Source organism: Pleurodeles waltl, chromosome 4_2, assembly GCF_031143425.1.
Source record: "Pleurodeles waltl isolate 20211129_DDA chromosome 4_2, aPleWal1.hap1.20221129, whole genome shotgun sequence".
Classification (NCBI taxonomy): Eukaryota; Metazoa; Chordata; class Amphibia; order Caudata; family Salamandridae; genus Pleurodeles; species Pleurodeles waltl.
Window position 1 is genome coordinate 183,000,249 of NC_090443.1, and position 25,983 is coordinate 183,026,231.

Consider the following 25,983-nt stretch of genomic DNA (forward strand, 5'->3'; position numbering starts at 1 on the left):
TTATGCTCTCTCTGCTTTTACATTTGTCAGTGTAGGCCAGTGACTTCATTTACCAATTTCAATTGGCACACTGGACCCCTCCTTATAAGTCCCTAGTGCATCGTACCTAGGTACCCAGGGCTTTGGGGTTCCAGGAGATCCTTATGGGCTGCTGCATTTCTTTTGCCACCCATTAGGAGCTCAGACAAACCCTTTCACAGGCCTGCCTTTGCAGCCTGCTTGAAACAGTGCACACACTATTTCACAGCCATTTTCACGGCACTTAAGTTACTTATAAGACACCTATATGTCTAACCTTCACATGCTGAAGGTTAGGTGCAAAGTTAATAAGTGTGAGGGCACCCTTGCACTAGCAAAGGTGCCCCCACATAGTTCAGGGCCATTTCCCGGGACTTTGTGAGTGCGTGCACTACATATGGGTCAATACCTATATTGTAGCTTCACAATGGTAACTACGAATATGGTAATGTAAGGTGTCTAAAATCATGGAATTGTCCCCCCATTCCAAATCTGGTATTGGGGAGCCAATTCCATGCATCCTGGGGGCTCCACTATGGACCCCCAGTACTGTCAAACCAGCTCTCTGAGGCTTGCACTGCAGCTACAGCTGATGCCATCTCACTGACAGGGTTCTGCCCTTCTGGGGTCTGACCAGTTCGATCCCAGGAAGGCAGAACAAAGCATTTACTCTGGGAGCAGGGTCTCCCTTTGGAAATAGGTGTTACAGGCTGGGGAGGGGTAGCCTCACCCAGCCTCTGGAAATGCTTTGAAGGGCACAGATGGTGCCCTCCTTGAATAAGCCAGTCTACACCGGTTCAGGGACCCCTTGTCCCCTGCTCTGGCGCAAAACTGGACAAAGGAAAGGGGAGTGGTCACTCCCCGGTCCATCACCACGGCAAGGTGTGGGGGCATTCTGGAGGGCTCTGAGTCCTTACCTTATAAGGTAGCCAATACCCCTCTCAGAGCTATTTAGGGTCTCTCCTGTGGGTTGTCTTCAGATTCTACTTGCAAGTTTCCAGCAGGAATGCTCTGCAACTACTTCTTCATCCTCTGACCTTGGATCAACTTCATCCTGCTCCAGGAACCGCTTTAACAGCAACAAAGTAACCACAAGGGATACTTTTCTTCTGCAACTTGAGCTCCAGCCAGCAACTGCAACAGTGTCCATGGTGTGCATGCTGTGAGGACTCCTTGTCTTCATCATGCACCAGAAGGACCAAAGCAATTTCCCGTGGGGTGACGGAGTCACTCCCCTGCTCACGCAGGCACCTTCTAAGACGATGACCGGTACCCTTGGACTCCTCTCACAGTGACGAGCGTGCTCCTAAGGACACAGAGTGTGGACCCCATCGACATAGACTGTCAAGAGGACATGCTGATACAATTTGGAGGAGTTAAGACCTTGCCTTCCCTGAGAGTGACAGTACCCCTGCGTCTTCTTCACCTCCTGAGGCCTCTGTGCACTATTTGCAAAATTCCTTCATGCATAGCCTGGCCCAGGTCACCAGCACTCTATCCTGCGACGCTCAACACGCTGAGTTGACCTCCGGCAGCGTGGGAACCTTCTTTGTAGTGCTGCACCAACCGTGTTGTGCACCTCCTTTGTCCACGTGTCCTGGGACTCCTGTGGGTGCTGGCTGGCATCCTGAGGGCTCTTTAAAGTGCTGAGAGCCCCTTCTTCCTCCTCACACAGAGTTGAGGCACCCAGATCCCTCCTGGGTTCAGCCAGCATCATATTGACGCAAAACACAAATTTGTTGTAACCAAGGCTTGTTGGTGCTTTCCACCCCAAAATCACATCTGCATCCATCTGCACGTCGTGGGACATCTTTTGCATCATGCAGGAACCCGCTGGCATCTTCCTAGGGTGCATTTCTGCAGTCTTTGTCCAACCAGGGACTCTTCTTTTGCACCATCTTCTGGGTTGGCAGGGGCTTCTGTCCTTTCTGGAACTTCTTTCGACTTCTGGACTTGGTCCCCTTCTTTTGAAGGTCTTCAGGTCCAGGAATCCATTAGTTGTTGTTTGCAGACTTGGTTGGTTACTGCAAAATCCCAATCACAAGGTGTAGTGTGTCCCAAGGAAACTTGCAATACTTTACTCCTGCTTTTCTGGGCTCTGGGGTGGGCTAATGTACTTACCTTTACTGTATTCTTAATCTCCCAGTGATTCTGTACACACTACACTTGTCTAGGGTGGAATCCGTGATTGGCATTCCACTTTCTTAGTATATGGTTTGTGTTGCCCACAGAAATATTTTCTCCCATTGCATTCTATAGCATGTCCTATTGTTTGCACTATCCTATGTCTAATTACTTACCTTATTTTGGTGTCTGGTTTATATATTGTGTATAATAGTTACCTCTAGAAGGAGTATTTTCTCTAAGGTATTTTTGGTACTGTGTCCCCCAAATAAATACACTGAGTATTGTCTTTGCTTGTGTATGAGTACTGTGTAACTATACGTGGTATTGCATGAGCTTCGCATGTCTCCTAGTTCAGCCTAAGCTGCTCTGCTATAGCTACCTCGATCAGACTAAGCTTCTAGAACACTACTACATTTTACTAATAAGGGATAACTGGACCTGGTATAAGGTGTAAGTATCCAAGGTACACACTACAAACCAGGCCAGCCTCCTACACCTTTCAATTCTACCCTTACTTCAAAGAAACAGATGAACAATAATAAAAACACTGCATCACACGCGTCACATATAACACGGATAACCTGTCTTTCATAAGCAGACAGTGGAAAACAATATACTGCAGTACAGGGAAGGGAACGGGATATATATTTTATTTGGCATGCTCGTCACAGAGTATTCCATGCACAAAACTCAGAATCAATCACACTGTACTCCCTAGCCTTGCCCTCCACCACAAATTATTATCAACAAATATCTTCACTTGGCAGTAAGGAAAGTTACTGTACTTTAAGGTAAAGGATTAAGCAAAGTAGAGGTGTTGCATTTGCTATAGAATAGTAGGGTTTCACTGACCATCATGTACTATGCTTTTGCTTTGTCAGTCACTGTAGTTCACAAATTACAAAAGGGATACATTTGAACAGGCATAAATCTGTTGTGGAAGCCATGAAATTTATATACATAAATCGCACAGCCAGAGAAATGTGGCACAGGTCAAGAATGAACTTTTCAATTTTTTGGTAAGCTGGAACAGAACTTAGGAAAAAATAACAGGATGAGTACTAGTAGGAAGTGCCCGAGAGGGGACTGAGAAACACACCTTGTTTTTGGTCTGTAAATGCATTGAAACCTTTGTAATACCAGATTAACTGAAGGAGAAGCACACTGCACAGCCCATGCTGCAGCGCTGAATAAAACAATGCTGCAGCTGGTTCACAGGCGCGAAATGTCATGGGCAGGGGAGTGATGATGATGGGTGGGATATCTACCTCGCTTAAAAATACAGTATACCTAATTTGTCAGTAAGCAAGCAGTGTAACTTACCACACCACTCATCCCAGCCACCACTGGGACTCCTCCCCCTCCAACCTTGTGGGCCTCCCCCATTATATTGGCGCTCCTGCTAGCCGCTGCACTGGTGGTCTGTGCGGGCAGAAAAAAGTACAAATTTAGTCCTAAGTAAGCATTATTATTTTGAACAAAGTATAACAGCAGTTTGCTTAGCAGTACCTTCTATCAAAATTATCACTTTAGGAGGTTTGTTGGTTGACATGTTAGAAAAGCCTGGTAGTCAAGCCAACCAAAAACCTTTTTCTAATAGAGAGTGAGAGAGCTATAATGAGTCACTTAAAGAGTGTAATTGTCAATAAGAGACATAAGGCCTCGGTTGGCAAATACAATGGGATCTTAGTCATTGCTTTCCTTCCATGCTGCACTGTCATGGAAACTGGTGGCATACTGTACAAATGAATGATAACACAGCATTGGTGGGTTCTATGACCATAGCCACTCTCTCGTTTTGAATGTTTGAGCTTGACCAAGGAAGAAAGCCTTCTGAACAAATGTGGGATGAATATATAAAATCTGCTCCCTAGCTCTTGGAAAATATAAAAAAAGATTAGTGGTACAAATAATCTCTAAAAACAATTTTGACAGGCAAACACAGTAGAATTGTACTTTTTTAAAATCAGATAGCCTATTTCTCTATTCTGAATTTCCTAAACCTAAACTACATTTTGAACTACTAATGCATTGCAGCAAATGATCTTTGCTTCTTTACCCCTTTTGATGGGCCAGCTCCTTTTTCAATGCATACTATTTATCACTAGGACATTGGGAATTTTGCGCTACATAAAGAAAGGCACGCTAAATCCCTGATATACCACTATCTTAGGTTCTCAATACGAGGTTGGTGGTCCTGAGTCTGCCACCCTCGTGGTGGCAGTCAGACCACCGCACTCCAGGCAGTCTGACCACCACATTACGACTCTGGCGGTAAGACTACAAGGGGACCGGCACCTCCACCAGGAACATGGTTCCCAACTGGGTGACGGCAGTCGGACTCGTGATCAGCCATGTTGGCACTGAGTGCCGAGCATGAGTCCAGTTTCCGCCAGCCTTTTCATTAAGCAGGACTCTGCCATGAAAACGTTGTCAGAAACCCATGTCGTGGGTGTAGGAGGCTTGGCTGGCTTGTAGTGGGTACCAAGGGGTACTTACACTCTGTACCAGGTCCAGTTATCCCTTATTAGTGTAGAAGAGGTGTTTCTAGCAGCTTAGGCTGATAGAAGGTAGCTATAGCAGAGCAGCTTAGGCTGAACTAGGAGACATGCAAAGCTCCTACTATACCACTGGTGTCATATGCACAATATCATAGGAAAACACAATACACTGATATCCTAAAAATAAAGGTACTTTATTTTTATGACAACATGCCAAAAGTATCTTAGTGAGTACCCTCAGTATGAGGATGCCAAATATACACAAGATATATGTACACAATACCAAAAATATGCAGTAATAGCAAAAGGAAGTAATGCAAGCAGTGTAAAGTTACAATAGGTTGCAATAGGAGCACATAGGTATAGGGGCAACACAAACCATATACTCCAAAAGTGGAATGCGAACCAAGAATGGCCCCAAGCCTATGTGAGCTTGTAGAGGGTCGCTGGGGCTGTAAGAAAACAGTGAGGGTTAGAAAAATAGCCCACCCCAAGACCCTGTAAGGTAGGTGTAAAGTGCACCTACAACCCCCAGAGAGCACAGAAGTCGTGATAGGGGGATTCTGCAAGGAAAACCAACACCAGCAAAGCAACAACAGTGGATTTCCAGACCTGAGAACCTGTAAGACAAGGGGACCAAGTCCAAGAGTCGCGACAGTGTCGAGAGTGGGCAGATGCCCAGGAAATGCCACCTGAGGGTGCAAAGGAGCTGCTACTGGATGGAAGAAGCTTGGTGTTTTGCAAGAACGAAGAGGACTAGAAACTTCCCCTTTGGAGGATAGATGTCCCACGCTGCGAAGAAGCTTGCAGAGGTGTTCCCACGCAGAAAGACCACAAACAAGCCTTGCTAGCTGCAGGGGTTGTGGTTAGGGTTTTTGGATGCTGTTGTGGCCCAGGAGGGACCAGGATGTCGCCACTTGGATGAGGAGACAGAGGGGGCACCCAGCAAGTCAGTGAGCCCTCACAGAAGCAGGCAGCACCCGCAGAAGTACCAGAACAGGCACTTAGAAGAGGAGTGAACCAGAGTCCATGCAAAGTCACAAAAGGGAGTCCCATGACACCAGAGGAAAACTCAGAAGGTTGTGCACTGCAGGTTAGAGTTTCGGGGCCCCAGGCTTGGCTGTGCACGAAGGAAATCCTGGAAGAGTGCACAGGAGCCGGAGCAGCTGCAAATCACGCGGCACCCAGCAATGCAGTCTAGCGTGGGGAGGCAAGGACTTACCTCCACCAAACTTGGACTGAAGAGTCACTGGACTGTGGGAGTCACTTGGACAGAGTTGCTGAGTTCCAGGGACCATGCTCGTGGTGCCGAGAGGGGACCCAGAGGACCGGTGATGCAGTCTTTTGTTGCCTGCGGTTGCAGGGGGAAGATTCCGTCGACCCACAGGAGATTTCTTCAGAGCTCCCGGTGCAAGAAGGAGGCAGGCTACCCCCAGAGCATGCACCACCAGGAAACAGGCGAGAAAGCCGGCAGGATGAAGCGATACAAGGTTGCAGTAGTCATCTTTGCTACTTTGTTGCGGTTTTGCAGGCGTCCTGAGCAGTCAGCGGTCAATCCTTTGGCAGAAGGTGAAGAGGGAGATGCAGAGGAACTCTGGTGAGTTCTTGCATTCGTTATCTGAAGAATTCCCCAAAGCAAAGACCATAAATAGCCAGAAAAGGAGGTTTGGCTACCTAGGAAGGAGGATAGGCTAGCAAGAAAGGTAAGAGCCTATCATAAGGAGTCTCTGACGTCACCTGCTGGCCCTGGCCACTCAGAGCAGTCCAGTGTGCCAGCACACCTCTGAATCCAAGATGGCAGAGGTCTGGGACACCATGGAGGAGCTCTGGGTACCTCCCCTGGGAGGTGCAGGTCAGGGGAGTGGTCACTCCCCTTTCCTTTGTCCAGTTTCGTGCCAGAGCAGGGCTGGGGGATCCCTGAACTGGTGTAGACTGGCCTATGCAGAGATGGGCACCATCTGTGCCCATCAAAGCATTTCCAGAGGCTGGGGGAGGCTACTCCTCCCCTGCCTTAACACCTTTTTCCAAAGGGAGAGGGTGTAACACCCTCTCTCTGAGGAAGTCCTTTGTTCTGTCTTCCTGGGCCAGGCCTGGCTAGACCCCAGGAGGGAAGAAACCTGTCTGAGGGGTTGGCAGCAGCTGCAGTGAAACCCCAGGAAAGGCAGTTTGGCAGTACCCGGGTTCTGTGCTAGAGACCCGGGGGATCATGGAATTGTCTCCCCAATGCCAGAATGGCATTGGGGTGACAATTCCATGATCTTAGACATGTTGCATGGCCATGTTCGGAGTTACCATTGTGACGCTATACATAGGTAGTGACCTATGTATAGTGCACGTGTGTAATGGTGTCCCCGCACTCACAAAGTCCGGGGAATTTGACCTGAACGATGAGGGGGCACCTTGGCTAGTGCCAGGGTGCCCACACACTAAGTAACTTTGCACCCAACCTTCACCAGGTGAAGGTTAGACATATAGGTGACTTATAAGTTACTTAAGTGCAGTGGTAAATGGCTGTGAAATAACGTGGACGTTATTTCACTCAGGCTGCACTGGCAGGCCTGTGTAAGAATTGTCAGATCTCCCTATGGGTGACAAAAGAAATGCTGCAGCCCATAGGGATCTCCTGGAACCCCAATACCCTGGGTACCTCAGTACCATATACTAGGGAATTATAAGGGTGTTCCAGTATGCCAATGTGAATTGGTGAAATTGGTCACTAGCCTGTTAGTGACAATTTGGAAAGCAGAGAGAGCATAACCACTGAGGTTCCGGTTAGCAGAACCTCAGTGAGACAGTTAGTCATAACACAGGGAACACATACAGGGCACACTTATGAACACTGGGGCCCTGGCTGGCAGGGTCCCAGTGACACATACACTAAAACAACATATATACAGTGAAATATGGGGGTAACATGCCAGGCAAGATGGTACTTTCCTACAGTGGGCAGTGCAGGGGCCCCCCTGCTCAGCACCCTTGGAATGCACACTGTCTGCTATGGCAGACAGTGAGTATTTTGAGGGTTCTGGAGGCCCCCTCTGTGTGACGGCATAGGCCTCGGCTCCCTGTGGATCCGAGGCCAATGCCCCTGAACAGTTTCCACTGGGCTGACCGGCAGAAATCTTGTAATGGGCCCCGGGGTAGACTGCCAGCTTCACTTCAGTTTCCTCTTCACGGGTCTGGCAGCTTGACGGTTGGCCCATCAGCCTGGTAATGAGGGCCTTAGTTCTTAAATAATCAGCCCAAATGAGTAGCGAATAGGTAGCCCTGAGCACCTGGCTAGCTCAATCGGATATTATTAGTAACAAACTTAACTTACCTCTCAGTGTGAGCAGCCTGTTATTTGAAAACAATATTAGAAATTTTAAAAACAAAAAATTATTATTATTAACTGAGCCCCAAAATCCTCACACCTAGAAGGTCAAGCAGGTCATTTTGGGGTCAATGACTGCCCAGTGGTACGCCAGATGCTGTATCATGCACCATACCCTCTGCTGCAGTGCAAGCACCACCACACTCTCCGCCACACTCTCCCCCCCATCAGCCAACACTCCCAATTAGCAGAACTCCCATTCCTGTCACCTCTTCCCAGCATGAAGGAGAGTTGGCGTTGGACAAAAATCCAGTGTAGCCACCTCTGCATCTTTAGAAAAGGAGTGGGACTGCACCCGTGAGTGGCCCCAGAGCCTATAGTGTGTGTGGCTAGTGTCTCCGGTGCTTGCTTCTGCTCTGCAATTGGGAAAGAAATCTAAAGGAAAACAACACAAAGCAGAAAAGAAGAACTAGGAAGTTAAACACAAGGAAGGTAAGGGAAAAAAAGTACAAATAAAATCACAAAATAGTGAAAAAAAAGATAAAAACATAAAGTAGACATACAGAACCACACACAATGTTTAAAAAAATAAGTAAATGAGGGGTGAATGAGTGGTATGGAGGGATGATTGTAACAGATTAAAAGAGATTGAACGTAGGCCCAGATGAGTATATTTTCTGCCCGTTTGTGGAGTTCCATGGAATCACAAGTTTTTTACAAGTTCCAACCAAGTGTAATTAGCATTCGCATCGAGAAGGAATTGATAAAAATCAACCCATACGTATTCAGCATAGCTTAAGGTAATCAACCAAGTAGGTGATCTTAAATATCTGAGTGTACATTTGAGTTCTTTATTGTCTTCAAAACCAATATTCATTTGTACCTCATTGATAACCCATGTTGATTTAGTTAGATTTTAACGGGCATATTTATATAAATGTGGCGCAAGGCAGTGCAGCAAGTGACCTTGCTGCAGTGCCAAACACCACAGGGAAATGGCAGAAATGCACCAAACTTATGAAATATGGTACATTTCTGCCCTTCCCCTTGTGCTGGCACACAATTTGCTGCCTTGTGCCAATGCAGGCACCTTGATGCAAGGGTGTCTGCATTGCATGCAGGATTGTTTTTGTGCAGGATGGGACACCTTCCTGTACAAAAACAATCCCGAGATGTGTTTTCCTCTTTCTATGTGTGTTGCAGAATGAAATGAAAAAATGTTTCCTTGTTACGCCTCCCCTAGGAAGGCATATGATTTTGACGCATTCCCAGGTTTACACGTCCTTGTAAATATGGGAATGTGTCAAAACTCATGAGTGTTGCATGGGAAACCCACTGCAATACTCATGGAACTTCCTCCTGATGCAGAGTAAACCAACGCAGCGACTTGTGCTGCCTTGCCTTACTCCATATATATGAGGCAATGAAAGCAATGCAAAGTGGCTTGGCGTGGCACTGTAGATATGAGTCGGCACTCTGCACTGTTGGAGCAACAAAAAAAGTGATGAACCTGTGGCCCATGGGGCTTGTAAATATACCCCTAGATTTTCATCTTTGTAATGCACATTTTCAACAAAATATTTATGAAGTCAGTTCCAGTTTGCATAACATGTGCAACAGCATAAAAAGTGACTAAAAGTTCCCTTTCGTATTAGAGTGTGAAAGAATATCTTGTTGAAAGCATCGATCCTTTGAATATAATCTTGTAGCTCAGTACCGATTAGGCCTGGGCGTCGTGTGTAGAGTTGCACTATGCTTAACTCCATTAAGTGGGTAAAAACACTCTGCCACGCTGTGGAAACGTGGAATTCCGCATGCGGGCGGAGTTTTCTGTGGAACCCTTTCAAGCTGCGTTTGATGTCAAACACAACGCAAAGTATGTACTCATGTTGAAAATCACACACAAACGGCACCACAAAGTTCACAAGGGCGAGGGCATCCTGTTTTTCACTCTGTTTATGGTGCTAAGCCTGATTATTTTCATCCCTATTTACCTTTGTAACCCTCCACCCTCCAAATAATGTACCTCTCTTTTTTAGTTATTTAATTACTGTCTCTTTTTCTGAATCCATGTTTTTCATGGATTTTCATATTTTTGTTTATTTTTCCTTATTTTCTTCCTTACTTCCTTCCCTTCTTGATTTCTTTTCTTCTTCTTTACCTCACCCCACCTCATCCAGCACCATGGCAGAGCAGGGACACAGCAGCCTGGTAATGAGGCGGTAATGGGTGGTAGCGCCATCAAAGGGTGCAGCATCGGGCCCTCTTTAGTGAAGAGGAGGTGGCCGCCCTATTTTTTGTGCAGCATCACCTTCCCTCCACGCTTGGTGCAGGCCTGCGAGTGGTTACACCCTTTGGGAGCGTCAACTGCTGTGGGGGGAGGGTGCACCACTTGGTTCGTCACCACACGGGGGGCCAGTGCACCAAGCAGCAGTTGATGCACCGTTAGGTGGACATAATTGTGAGGTTCTGGTGGCGCACACTGCAGGGCCATATTGACAAGGCCACATCAAGCCACCCCATGCAGCTCTTAATGGCCTTGTAAATGTGGACTGAGTCCATGCAGCGTTCACTCACCACTGTGACAGGGGGGTGCGTCATTGGTGTTACGGTGGGTATTCCCACGTAACACTCATCGCATTTGATACAGTCCCAGACTTACAAAGTTTTTAAAACCTGGGAATGCTTCAAAAGCCTAACCCTCCTCAGGGGAGGCATAAGGGGGATGCAACGAAGAGAAATACCTTTATTTATCCCTGTTTTCTCCTTTTTCTATGTGGGCTGGAATCTGCAGCACACATTGAAAGGGGAAAACTTCGCTTCTGATTGTTTTTTTACAGGAAGGTGTCCCTTCCTGCACAAAAACAATCATCCCCTCAATGCAGGCACCCTACCAGCATGGTGCAAGGGTGCCTGCATTGGCTCATGGCAGCCCATTGTGCACCAATGCAGAGGAAAAGGACAGGAATGCACCATATCTGTTGTATATATGGCACATTCCCGCCCCCTTCATTTCATACAGGGCAGCGCTGCAAGAAGGCTTGCGGCGCTGCCCTGTATCAAAAGTATGTAAACATGGCCCATAATTTAGGTAATTTTGGAGTAGGGCTTAGTTGTAGGAATTAGGAATATAAAAGTAATAGGTCAACTAGAGTTGAGTCCATCATACTAGGCAAACTGATTTAGAAAAGTACAACATTACTGTGTTTGCCTCTGCTTGCCAAAAGTATATTTTTATGGAGAATAAGTGTACCATTACTCTTTTTTATATCTTGATTTATTTCGTTACCTCTCACCTCTGCACCCAAGGGCAAGAAGAGTACAACATTACTGTGTTTGACTCTGCTTGTCAAAAATATATTTTTTGAAGAATAAGTGTACCATTACTCTTTTTTATATCTTCCTTTATTTCTTTACCTATCACCTCAGCACCCAAGGGGAAGAAGAGGGCAACATCGTCGGCAGGTCCAGGAGGAGACAAGGGTGCCAGTGCAGATGCTGGTCGGTCTGCTGGCCCCAATAAGTCTTCCAGTAATATTATTATTATTTCCCTAAATAAATTTTTCACCTCTCATCATTTCAAATAATTTTTCTTTTAGTTTTACTGACTACCTTTTTTGCACTTATTTTCATCTATGTAAGCTTTGTTAAATTCTTGTTATCCATGCATTTATCTATTTTACATGTTTCTTCTGTATCTGACTTCCTCCTATCTGTACTAGGTTTCTTCTGCTTTGTTACTAAGCTTAGCTTTCCCTTCTCCTCTTATATATTTTGCAGACTGGTACCTAATAGTAGAGTACAGACTTTTAGGAAAGATACTCATCGAAAAGATTGCATGCCCAATTCAGCTTTTATACCAATGTTGGTGAAGGTTTTCTCTGCCTTGCTCATGCCCATTGCATTTTCCAACCAAAACCTCACATGGGTTCTCCTGGATTAACCAAAGTACTCCAACCCTTTATTGTGCTTCAGTGACTTAGCTCTGCCTCTCCATTACAAAACGTTTGTGGTTAATTTGTCTACTCTGCTTTTCTAACAAACAACAACATTCCTAAAGTGAATCATGGAAGAAGACAGAACTGTAATGATCTATTGTGGTTGTACTTATTTTGTAGGAACTAAATTGTGTAACATTTTTTGCAGCCACACCGACAACCAGTGCCAGGGCCAATGGCAGCACCATTGCACCAGACACGGCAGTGGTCAAAGGGAGAGAACCGGCAGCAGCAGGGACAGATGCTGGTAAGTCGTATTGCTCTTGCCTTTTGATAGTTACTAATATACTCACTTCAAGGATATTGCTTGTGAAGCCCCAGGTTTAGCAGCTGCAGCGGGCATGAGTTCTTAATGTCCTCTTCTCCCTGCAAATTAGCAGACAAAAGCTCATAATGAATGGATGCTACAAATGATGGCTTGATGGAAAAGCAAACAAAGAATGGATGGCTAAAAGAAGGAATGGGTGAAATGGTATAAGAATGAAAGGATGTGTGGGTTAACGGAAAAGAAGCGTAGGTGAGTGATAGGAGATGCATGCGTGGGTGAAGATAAATGAAAGGTGTAAAGGGGTGAAAGGATGTATCAGTGGGTGAAGGGTGGATGGGTAAAAGCAGATGCTTGAGTGAGGAATGGGGGTAGATGGTAAAAAACTATATGTGGGTTCATGGATGGATAGGTGAAAGCAGGGTGTTTGAAAGGATGGATACTGGACAGGTGAGTCTACGGATGTTACAGGTGGATAAATATGGCTGACTGCATTGGAAAAGTGAAAGTCTGGTTGAAAGAATGGAAGCGTCAATCAAATGGTGGGTAGCAAAGCAGGGTGAAAAGAATAGATGAAAGAAAATTTTAATGTATAATTGATTGAATAAAGAAATAAGGGAGCTGTTGTGGAGAGGGAAGTGTCTGCTGTTTGCTTGGTTGACATGGTTATCAAAGCTTTGGTTCAAAGTAAGGGTATTTTAATTTACTGTTTTCTCTCTTAACTCTGTGTAGTTGAAGCAAGGCAGATATCTATCCTCCCACCCATTATAATACCTTCCTCCCCATTAGTCAACAAAGCTACTATGATGTAACAGCGTGGTAGTGTACAATAGTGTACTTTGTATAATGAATGGGCAGAGCTATGGCCGATGATGATGGTGACTTGGAATCATTGAAACACCTTGAAGGGCTGGAATAAAAATGGTCAATGAAAGTCAGAAAACAAATGCAGATTTAGGAAAGTAACCTCTTTCTAGAGGTTAACCCCACTTTTGGCCTGTTTGTGAGTGTGTGTCAGTGTGTTTTCTACTGTGTCACTGGGATCATGCTAGCCAGGACCCCAGTGCTCATAGATAAAAACTTATATGTCAGCGTGTTTTGCCTGTCTCACTAGGACCCCAGTGTTCATAGTTTGTGGCCTAATCTGTATGCCTGTGTAGTGCCTAACTGTGTCACTGAGGCTCTGCTAATCAGAACCTCAGTGCTTATGCTCTCACTGCTTTTCAATTTGTCACTGTAGGTCAGTGAATACATTTACCAATTTCATTTGGCATACTGGACCCCCCTGATAAGTCCCTAGTATATGGTACCCAGGTACCTAGGGCATTGGGGTTCCAGGAGATCCACATGGGCTGCAGCATTTCTTTTGCCACCCATAGGGAGCTCAGAGAAACCCTTACACAGGACTGCCACTGCAGCCTGCACGAAATAACGCACACATTATTTCACAGCCATTTTCACTGCACTTAAGTAACTTATAAGTCACCTATATGTCTAACCTTCACTTGCTGAAGGTTAGGTGCAAAGTTACTAAGTGTGAGGGCACTCTTGCACTAGCAAAGGTGCCCCCACATCGTTCAGAGCCATTTCCCCAGACTTTGTGAGTGCGTGACACCATTACACGCATGCACTACATATAGGTCAATACCTATATGTAGCTTCACAATGGTAACTCTGAATATGGCCATGTAACATGTCTAAGATCATGGAATTGTACCCCCATTCCAAATATAGTATTGGGGAGCCAATTCCGTGCATCCTGGTGGCTCCGCCATGGACCCCCAGTACTGCCAAACCAGCTCGCTGAGGCTTGCACTGCAGCTACAGCTGCTGCCACCTCACAGACAGGGTTCTGCCCTCCTGGGGTCTGGGCAGCCCAGTCCCAGGAAGGCAGAACTAAGCATTTCCTCTGAGAGCAGGGTGTTACACCCTCTCCCTTTGGAAATAGGTGTTACAGGCTGGGGAGGGGTAGCCTCCCCCAGCCTCTGGAATTGCTTTGAAGGGCACAGAGGGTGCCCTCCTTGCATAAACCAGTCTACACCGGTCCAGGGACCCCTTCTCCCCTGCTCTAGCGGGAAACTGGATAAAGGAAAGTGGAGTGACCACTCCCCTGTCCATCACCACTCCAGGGCTGGTGCCCAGAGCTCCTCCAGTGTGTCCCAGACTTCAGCCATCTTGCTTTGCAAGGTGTGGGGGTACTCTGGAAGGCTCTGAGTGGCCAGTGCCAGCAGGTGACGTCAGAGACCCCTCCTGATAGTTCCATACCTAATAAGGTAGCCGATCCCCTTCTCAGGGCTATTTAGGGTCTCTCCTGTGGGCTTCTATTCAGATTGCGACTTGCAAGAATCCAGCAGGACTTCTCTGCACGACTTCTGCCAAGGATCAACAAAGTTACCAGAAGACTACCAGCGACATTGTAGCGCCTATTCTTGCTGGCTTTCTTCATTGTTTCCTGGTGGTGCATGCTCTGGGGGCTGCCTGCCTTCACCCTGCAGTGGAAGCCACAAAGAAATCTCCTATGGGTCGACAGAATATTCCCCCTCCTCCAGCAGGCACCAAACTTCAGCTTCACCAGTACTCTGGGTCCCCTCTCATCCTGACGAGCGTTGCCCCTGGAACAGAGGTGGTGGACCCAAGTGACCCAGACTGTCCAGTTGTCCAACTGTCCGAATTTGGAGGAGGTAAGTCCTTGCCTGCCCTCCCCAGACAGTAATCCTGTGCAGCTACAAGGGCTTCTGTGCACATTTCCAAGAAATCCGGCATGCACAGCTGAGCCTAGGTCCCCAGCACTCCGTCCTGTGATGCTCAGCTCCCGGAGTTGAACTCCGGTGTCGTGGGACCTCTCTTTGCAGTGTTGCAACGACCGCCATGTTCAGTCTTCTTGAACCCATGTTCAAGGACTTTTGGGGGTGCTTCCCTCCTTTCAGTGGGCTCTCTACATTGCTGAGGGCCCTCTCTGTATTGTCAGCTGAGTGGTGACATCCTAGTCCTTCCTGGGCCATGGCAGCACTCTTTTTCTTCAACTGCGACTCTTGCAGGTAGCAAGGCTTGTTTGTAGTATTTTGCCTAGAAAACAACTCTGCATCCTCCAGCACGCCATGGGACATCTTCTGCACAAAGCAGAACCTCCTACCTCCTTTTGTTGGTGCAAAACCAGCATCTTCTTCCAACCGGAGGCAGTCATTTTGCACCTTCCTCTGGGGTTTAGTGGGCTCCTGCCCCCCGGATACTTTAGCGACTCTTGGACTTGGTCCCCTTCCTTTACAGGTCTTCAGGTCTAGGAATCCATCTTTAGTGCTTTGCAGTCTGTTGTGGTCCTTGCAAAATCCTTTATCACGGCTTTAGTGTGTTTTGGGGGAAATAGTAGTACTTTACTCCTGCTTTCCTGGGTCCTGGGGTGGGGTCTCCTTTACACCCTTGGTGTTTTCTCACACTCCCAGTGACCTGCTACAAACTACACTTACTTAGTATATGGTTTGTGTTGCCCCTAGGCCTATTGCATCCTAATGTGTTTTACAGTGTTTGCACTACTTTCTGACTGCTTTACTTACCTGATTTGGTTAGTTATGTATATTTTGTGTATGTTACTTACCTCTTAAGGGAGTATATCCTCTGAGATATTTTTGGCGCATTGTCACTAAAATAAAGTACCTTTATTATTAGTAACTATGAGTATTGTCTTTCTTATGGTATAGTACCTATATGATATAAGTGGTATTGCCTGAGCTTTGCATGTCTCCTAGTTCAGCCTTTGCTGCTCTGCTATAGCTACCTCTATCAGCCTACGCTGCTAGAACACTACTACACTCTACTAGTAAGGGATAACTGGGCCTGGTATAAGATGTAAGTACCATTGGTACCCAATACAAACCAAGCCAGCCTCCTACATTGGTGGTGCAGCGGTGGGATAAGTACTTGTAGCTGCTTTACCACTTTGTCATTGGTGCTTTTCATAGAAAATCATATTCCTAATACTTAGAAATATACACAAGTAAACTTAACAGTCTTACTTTCACTCTTAAAACTTTCTAAAAAGTTTCTAAAACGTTTGAAAAAGTTTTTTTCTCTCTATTCTGTTCTTGAAAGCTCAAAACTTTTTCTGTTACCCCTAACATCTTTCTTTTCACCATGTCTATGGTAGAGGCTACTCCCCAGGTTGTAAAAACAACTTATGACAACCTTAACTTTAAAAGTTTAAGGGGTCTCTGTATAGAAAGAAGTTTAGGGATTGGTAAGAACCCTACTAAAGATCTCCTTCTTAACCTTCTCCTTGAAAGTAACCAGAATCAGACTGGTCAAACTCAGGATCAGGTGGTAGGGGGGGGAAGGTACCCAGATATATTCAGTGGAGGGACCTGAGAACTCTGGGGAGGGTACTTCCAAAGACCTTTCACTTAACAGGCCATCTAGTGAAGTTGGTAGTGGGAGGGGGTCACACAGCAGTAGGGAACCTTTCACTCCTAAAGGCCAGGTCACTAGGGTTCAGGCAGTGAGAGAAAGGTCCACTGCTGCACATTCTCACATTTCCTCTGTATCAGAGACTTACCAAATCTCCCACCCTGAGTATAACACCCTGGACAGGGAACTCAGAAAGCTGAGGTTGGAAGAGGCCAGACTGAGGCTAAAGCAGTGTGAGAAAGGAGCCTCTTTCTAGCCTTGTTACCCCCACTTTGGGCCTGTTTGTGAGTGTATGTCAGGGTGTTTTCACTGTCTCACTGGGATCCTGCTAGCCAGGGCCCAGTGCTCATAGTGAAAACCCTATGTTTTCAGTATGTTTGTTATGTGTCACTGGGACCCTGCTAGTCAGGACCCCAGTGCTCATAAGTTTGTGGCCTATATGTATGTGTTCCCTGTGTGGTGCCTAACTGTCTCACTGAGGCTCTGCTAACCAGAACCTCAGTGGGTATGCTCTCTCATATCTTTCAAATTGTCACTAACAGGCTAGTGACCAATTTTACCAATTTATATTGGCTTACTGGAACACCCTTATAATTCCCTAGTATATGGTACTGAGGTACCCAGGGTATTGGGGTTCCAGGAGATCCCTATGGGCTGCAGCATTTCTTTTGCCACCCATAGGGAGCTCTGACAATTCTTACACAGGCCTGCCACTGCAGCCTGAGTGAAATAACGTACACGTTATTTCACAGCCATTTTACACTACACTTAAGTAACTTATAAGTCACCTATATGTCTAACCTTTACCTGGTAAAGGTTAGGTGCAAAGTTACTTAGTGTGAGGACACCCTGGCACTAGCCAAGGTGCCCCCACATTGTTCAGGGCCAATTCCCCGGACTTTGTGAGTGCGGGGACACCATTACACGCGTGCACTACATATAGGTCACTACCTATATGTAGCTTCACAAAGGTAACTCCGAATATGGCCATGTAACATGTCTATGATCATGGAATTGCCCCCTCTATGCCATCCTGGCATAGTTGGCACAATCCCATGATCCCAGTGGTCTGTAGCTCAGACCCTGGTACTGCCAAACTGCCTTTTCAGGGGTTTCACTGCAGCTGCTGCTGCTGCCAACCCCTCAGACAGGTTTCTGCCCTCCTGGGGTCCAGCCAGGCTTGTCCCAGGATGGCAGAACAAAGGACTTCCTCTGAGAGAGGGTGTTACACCCTCTCCCTTTGGAAAATGGTGTGAAGGCAGGGGAGGAGTAGCCTCCCCCAGCCTCTGGAAATGCTTTCATGGGCACATTTGGTGCCCATTTCTGCATAAGCCAGTCTACACCGGTTCAGGGACCCCTTAGCCCTGCTCTGGCGCGAAACTGGACAAAGGAAAGAGGAGTGACCACTCCCCTGACCTGCACCTCCCCTGGGAGGTGTCCAGAGCTCCTCCAGTGTGCTCCAGACCTCTGCCATCTTGGAAACAGAGGTGCTGCTGGCACACTGGACTGCTCTGAGTGGCCAGTGCCACCAGGTGACGTCAGAGACTCCTTCTGATAGGCTCCTTCAGGTGTTGCTAGCCTATCCTCTCTCCTAGGTAGCCAAACCCTCTTTTCTGGCTATTTAGGGTCTCTGTCTCTGGGGAAACTTTAGATAACGAATGCAAGAGCTCATCAGAGTTCCTCTGCATCTCTCTCTTCACCTTCTGCCAAGGAATCGACTGCTGACCGCGCTGGAAGCCTGTGTAGGAAAGTACCATCTTGCCTGGCATGTTACCGCCATTTTTCACTGTATATATGTTGTTTTAGTTGTATGTGTCACTGGGACCCTGGTAACCCAGGGCCCCAGTGCTCATAAGTGTGCCTGAATGTGTTACCTGTGTAGTGACTAACTGTCTCACTGAGGCTCTGCTAATCAGAACCTCAGTGGTTATGCTCTCTCATTTCTTTCCAAATTGTCACTAACAGGCTAGTGACCATTTTTACCAATTTACATTGGCTTACTGGAACACCCTTATAATTCCCTAGTATATGGTACTGAGGTACCCAGGGTATTGGGGTTCCAGGAGATCCCTATGGGCTGCAGCATTTCTTTTGCCACCCATAGGGAGCTCTGACAATTCTTACACAGGCCTGCCACTGCAGCCTGAGTGAAATAACATCCACGTTATTTCACAGCCATTTTACACTGCACTTAAGTAACTTATAAGTCACCTATATGTCTAACCTTTACCTGGTAAAGGTTAGGTGCAAAGTTACTTAGTGTGAGGGCACCCTGGCACTAGCCAAGGTGCCCCCACATTGTTCAGAGCCAATTCCCTGAACTTTGTGAGTGCGGGGACACCATTACACGCGTGCACTACATATAGGTCACTACCTATATGTAGCTGCACAATGGTAACTCCGAGTATGGCCATGTAACATGTCTATGATCATGGAATTGCCCCCTCTATGCCATCCTGGCATAGTTGGCACAATCCCATGATCCCAGTGGTCTGTAGCACAGACCCTGGTACTGCCAAACTGCCCTTTCTGGGGTTTCACTGCAGCTGCTGCCAACCCCTCAGACAGGTATCTGCCCTCCTGGGGTCCAGCCAGGCCTGGCCCAGGATGGCAGAACAAAGAACTTCCTCTGAGAGAGGGTGTGACACCCTCTCCCTTTGGAAAATGGTGTGAAGGCAGGGGAGGAGTAGCCTCCCCCAGCCTCTGGAAATGCTTTCTTGGGCACAGATGTGCCCAATTCTGCATAAGCCAGACTACACCGGTTCAGGGGACCCCTTAGCCCTGCTCTGGCGTGAAACTGGACAAAGGAAAGGGGAGTGACCACTCCCCTGACCTGCACCTCCCCTGGGAGGTGTCCAGAGCTCCTCCAGTGTGCTCCAGACCTCTGCCATCTTGGAAACAGAGGTGCTGCTGGCACACTGGACTGCTCTGAGTGGCCAGTGCCACCAGGTGACGTCAGAGACTCCTTCTGATAGGCTCCTTCAGGTGTTAGTAGCCTATCCTCTCTCCTAAGTAGCCAAACCCTCTTTTCTGGCTATTTAGGGACTCTGTCTCTGGGGAAACTTTAGATAACGAATGCAAGAGCTCATCCGAGTTCCTCTGCATCTCTCTCTTCACCTTCTGCCAAGGAATCGACTGCTGACCGCGCTGGAAGCCTGCAAACCTGCAACATAGTAGCAAAGACGACTACTGCAACTCTGTAACGCTGATCCTGCCGCCTTCTCGACTGTTTTCCTGCTTGTGCATGCTGTGGGGGTAGTCTGCCTCCTCTCTGCACCAGAACCTCCGAAGAAATCTCCCGTGGGTCGACGGAATCTTCCCCCTGCAACCGCAGGCACCAAAAAGCTGCATTACCGGTCCCTTGGGTCTCCTCTCAGCACGACGAGCGAGGTCCCTCGAATCCAGCGACTCTGTCCAAGTGACCCCCACAGTCCAGTGACTCTTCAGTCCAAGTTTGGTGGAGGTAAGTCCTTGCCTCACCTCGCTGGGCTGCATTGCTGGGAACCGCGACTTTTGCAGCTACTCCGGCCCCTGTGCACTTCCGGCGGAAATCCTTTGTGCACAGCCAAGCCTGGGTCCACGGCACTCCAACCTGCATTGCACGACTTTCTAAGTTGGTCTCCGGCGACGTGGGACTCCTTTGTGCGACTTCGGGTGAGCACCGTTTCACGCATCTTCGTAGTGCCTGTTTCTGGCACTTCTCCGGGTGCTAGCTGCTTCAGAGAGGGCTCCTTGTTTTGCTCGACGTCCCCTCTCTCTGCTGTCCAATTTGCGACCTCCTGGTCCCTCCTGGGCCTCAGCAGCGTCCAAAAACGCTAACCGCACGATTTGCAGCTAGCAAGGCTTGTTGGCATTCTTTCGGCAGGAAAACACTTCTGCACGACTCTCCACGGCGAGAGGGATCCGTCCACCAAAGGGGAAGTCTCTAGCCCTTTTCGTTCCTGCAGAAACCTCAGCTTCTTCTGTCCAGTAGAAGCTTCTTTGCACCCGCAGCTGGCATTTCCTGGGCATTTGCCCATCTCCGACTTGCTTGTGACTTTTGGACTTGGTCCCCTTGTTCCACAGGTACCCTAGATTGGAAATCCACAGTTGTTGCATTGCTGGTTTGTGTCTTTCCTGCATTATTCCTCTAACACGACTTCTTTGTCCTTAGGGGAACTTTAGTGCACTTTGCACTCACTTTTCAGGGTCTTGGGGAGGGTTATTTTTCTAACTCTCACTATTTTCTAATAGTCCCAGCGACCCTCTACAAGGTCACATAGGTTTGGGGTCCATTCGTGGTTCGCATTCCACTTTTGGAGTATATGGTTTGTGTTGCCCCTATCCCTATGTTTCCCCATTGCATCCTATTGTAACTATACATTGTTTGCACTGTTTTCTAAGACTATACTGCATATTTTTGCTATTGTGTATATATATCTTGTGTATATTTCCTATCCTCTCACTGAGGGTACACTCTAAGATACTTTGGCATATTGTCATAAAAATAAAGTACCTTTATTTTTAGTATAACTGTGTATTGTGTTTTCTTATGATATTGTGCATATGGCACTAGGTGGTACTGTAGTAGCTTCACACGTCTCCTAGTTCATCCTAAGCTGCTCTGCTAAGCTACCATTATCTATCAGCCTAAGCTGCTAGACACCCTATACACTAATAAGGGATAACTGGGCCTGGTGCAAGGTGCAAGTACCCCTTGGTACTCACTACAAGCCAGTCCAGCCTCCTACATTGGTTGTGCAGCGGTGGGATAAGTGCTTTGAGACTACTTACCACTCTTGTCATTGTACTTTTCATAAGAGAAAAATATACAAAACAAGGTCAGTGTATATACACATAGCCAAAAAGTTTAGCATTTCCTCTTTTCACTCTTTTCTAAGTGCTGAAAAGTACTTCTAAACTTTCAAAAAGTTCTTAAAAGTTTAAAAAGTTTTTTTTTTCTCTGTCTTTCTAAAAGCTCTGACAAACTTTTTATCTTTTACTATCACTTTAACTCTCTCTAAAAATGTCTGGCACAGGCCAAAATGTTGATCTGTCCAAACTTGCTTATGATCACCTTAGCTGGAAAGGAGCAAGGAGTCTCTGCATAGAGAGAGGTTTGAGTGGAGGGAAGAATCCTTCCTTAGAACTGTTAATTAACATGCTTAGAGTACAGGATAAGGCCATAAGTGCCCCATCTGTTGAAAAAGTAGCTAATGGTTCTCAATCTGATCCAGGGACTCCCCCAGGAAAAGATTCAGGAAAGAAACTTCCTAGCCTGCCCATTACTAGACAGTCTAGCATAGTTGGTAATGATGATGAGCCACACCATATAAATAGTGTTGTCTCACATCATAGCAAAAGCATTTATTCTCACCATACTGGTAGTGATGTTTCTGTTAGCCAAGCTGTTAGGGTGGCTTCTGTAAGGGACAGGTCTCCTTCTGTCCATTCTCACCATACTTCTGTTTCAAGGCATGTCCCTCCCACCCACCCTGATGACAGATTGTTAGAAAGGGAGCTCAATAGATTGAGAGTGGAACAAACCAGACTGAAGCTCAAGAAGCAACAGCTGGATTTGGATAGACAGACTTTAGAAGTAGAGAAGGAGAGACAGAAACTGGGTTTAGAAACCCATGGTGGCAGCAGCAGTATTCCCCATAGTCATCCTGTAAAAGAGCATGATTCCAGGAATCTGCACAAGATAGTTCCCCCTTACAAGTAGGGGGATGACATTAACAAGTGGTTTGCTGCACTTGAGAGGGCCTGTGTTGTACAGGATGTCCCTCAAAGGCATTGGGCTGCTATCCTATGGCTATCATTTAGTGGAAAAGGTAGGGATAGGCTCCTTACTGTGAAAGAAAGTGAAGCCAATGATTACAAAGTTCTTAAGAATGCACTCCTGGATGGTTATGGCTTAACCACTGAACAATACAGGATAAAGTTCAGAGAGACCCAAAATGAGTCTTCACAAGACTGGGTTGATTTCATTGACCATTCAATGAAGGCCTTGGAGGGGTGGTTACATGGCAGTAAAGTTACTGATTATGACAGCCTGTATAACTTGATCCTGAGAGAGCATATTCTTAATAATTGTGTGTCTGATTTGTTGCACCAGTACTTGGTGGACTCTGATCTGACCTCTCCCCAAGAATTGGGAAAGAAGGCAGACAAATGGGTCAGAACAAGGGTGAACAGAAAAGTTCATACAGGGGGTGAAAAAGAGAACAATAAGAAGAAAGATGGTGAAAAATCTCAAGATAAGCATGGGGACAAGGGTAAAACCAAAGATCCCACTTCAAATCTTAAACACTCTTCAGGGGGTGGGGATAAAACAAATTCTTCCTCTTCTTCTCAACCTACACAATTTAAAAATCCTTGATGCTTTGTGTGTAAAAATAAAGGCCATAGGCCAGGGGATAAGTCCTGTCCAGGTAAACCCCCTGGGCCTACCACCACTAATACATCAAGCTCTAGTGCCCCTAGCAGTAGTGGTACTAGTGGTGGGACTGCTGGCAACAGTCAAGTTAAGGGTGTAGTTGGGTTCACTTATGGGTCCATAGTAGAAACTGGAGTAGTCACTCCCAAGACAGTTTCTGTCACACCTAGTGGCATTGGCCTTGTCACACTGGCTGCTTGTCCCCTTACAATGTATAAGTACAGGCAGACAGTTTCAATAAATGGTGTTGAGGCCTTGGCCTACAGGGACACAGGTGCCAGTATCATTTTGGTGACTGAAAACCTAGTGCACCCTGATCAACACATCATTGGACAACAGTATAAAATTATTGATGTCCATAACTCCACTAAGTTTCTTCCCTTAGCTATAATTCAGTTTAGTTGGGGTGGAGTTACTGGCCCTAAGCAGGTGGTGGTATCACCTAGCTTACCTGTAGACTGTCTCTTAGGTAATGACCTAGACGCCTCAGGTTGGGCTGATGTAGAGTTTTATGCCCATGCAGCAATGCTGGGCATCCCTGAGGAATTGTTCCCTCTCATTTCTACTGAAATGAAAAAGCAAAGGAGAGAAGGCCTGAAAACTCAGGATCCCTCTCCATCAACAGGTAAAAAGGGTATCACAGTATCCCCTAACCACCCTACCATTCAGGATACCATTCCTGTGGTGGGAGAAACCTCTCCTGGGGTGGCACCTGTTCCAAGGGAATCATCAGCTGGCAAAGCTGGACTCCCTGAGGTAGAAGTACCTCTCTGTGGGATAACTAACATTGGTGAGAAAAAGAGCACCACTTTAGTTAACATGGAGCATCCCTCCAACCCTCCCAGAGAAACTTTAGTGCAGAAACTCTGCACTGCCTCACAACACTTAGGACAGCATCCCTGCCCTAGTGTGGAGCTCATAGGACAGCATCCCTGCCCTGCTCCAACTCAAGAGAAACAGCATCCCTGTTCTCTCTTCCAGCCATATGGACAAAGTTTTTGCCCAGCTATGGCTTTACTGAGACAGCATCCCTGTCTGGCATTTCCATCATTACAAATAGGTTCAGTGGATAATTCCCACTGCTCTAAACTAAAACTTACTGATAGAAACTCTGAAAATACATCTTCACATTGTTGCTTAGCTAAAAAACTTCAAACAGGGTGGTTTACATCCCCACAGGGAAGTCACCATATAGTGGATGATAAAGGGAGTAACCAGTCTATTGCAGAGCTACTCTCTACTTATCACCACTTAGACAATAAAGTCTCAACTGGCCAAGGTTAGCCTTATTGTCCTTTGTTTGGGGGGGGGGGGGTTGTGTGAGAAAGTAGCCTCTTTCTAGCCTTGTTACCCCCACTTTGGGCCTGTTTGTGAGTGTATGTCAGGGTGTTTTCACTGTCTCACTGGGATCCTGCTAGCCAGGGCCCAGTGCTCATAGTGAAAACCCTATGTTTTCAGTATGTTTGTTATGTGTCACTGGGACCCTGCTAGTCAGGACCCCAGTGCTCATACGTTTGTGGCCTATATGTATGTGTTCCCTGTGTGGTGCCTAACTGTCTCACTGAGGCTCTGCTAACCAGAACCTCAGTGGGTATGCTCTCTCATATCTTTCAAATTGTCACTAACAGGCTAGTGACCAACTTTACCAATTTATATTGGCTTACTGGAACACCCTTATAATTCCCTAGTATATGGTACTGAGGTACCCAGGGTATTGGGGTTCCAGGAGATCCCTATGTGCTGCAGCATTTCTTTTGCCACCCATAGGGAGCTCTGACAATTCTTACACAGGCCTGCCACTGCAGCCTGAGTGAAATAACGTCCACGTTATTTCACAGCCATTTTACACTACACTTAAGTAACTTATAAGTCACCTATATGTCTAACCTTTACCTGGTAAAGGTTAGGTGCAAAGTTACTTAGTGTGAGGGCACCCTGGCACTAGCCAAGGTGCCCCCACATTGTTCAGGGCCAATTCCCCGGACTTTGTGAGTGCGGGGACACCATTACACGCGTGCACTACATATAGGTCACTACCTATATGTAGCTTCACAAAGGTAACTCCGAATATGGCCATGTAACATGTCTATGATCATGCAATTGCCCTCTCTATGCCATCCTGGCATAGTTGGCACAATCCCATGATCCCAGTGGTCTGTAGCACAGACCCTGGTACTGCCAAACTGCCTTTTCATGGGTTTCACTGCAGCTGCTGCTGCTGCCAACCCCTCAGACAGGTTTCTGCCCTCCTGGGGTCCAGCCAGGCTTGTCCCAGGATGGCAGAACAAAGGACTTCCTCTGAGAGAGGGTGTTACACCCTCTCCCTTTGGAAAATGGTGTGAAGGCAGGGGAGGAGTAGCCTCCCCCAGCCTCTGGAAATGCTTTCATGGGCACATTTGGTGCCCATTTCTGCATAAGCCAGTCTACACCGGTTCAGGGACCCCTTAGCCCTGCTCTGGCGCGAAACTGGACAAAGGAAAGGGGAGTGACCACTCCCCTGACCTGCACCTCCCCTGGGAGGTATCCAGAGCTCCTCCAGTGTGCTCCAGACCTCTGCCATCTTGGAAACAGAGGTGCTGCTGGCACACTGGACTGCTCTGAGTGGCCAGTGCCACCAGGTGACGTCAGAGACTCCTTCTGATAGGCTCCTTCAGGTGTTGCTAGCCTATCCTCTCTCCTAGGTAGCCAAACCCTCTTTTCTGGCTATTTAGGGTCTCTGTCTCTGGGGAAACTTTAGATAACGAATGCAAGAGCTCATCAGAGTTCCTCTGCATCTCTCTCTTCACCTTCTGCCAAGGAATCGACTGCTGACCGCGCTGGAAGCCTGCAAAACTGCAACACAGTAGCAAAGACGACTACTGCAACTCTGTAACGCTGATCCTGCCGCCTTCTCGACTGTTTTCCTGGTGGTGCATGCTGTGGGGGTAGTCTGCCTCCTCTCTGCA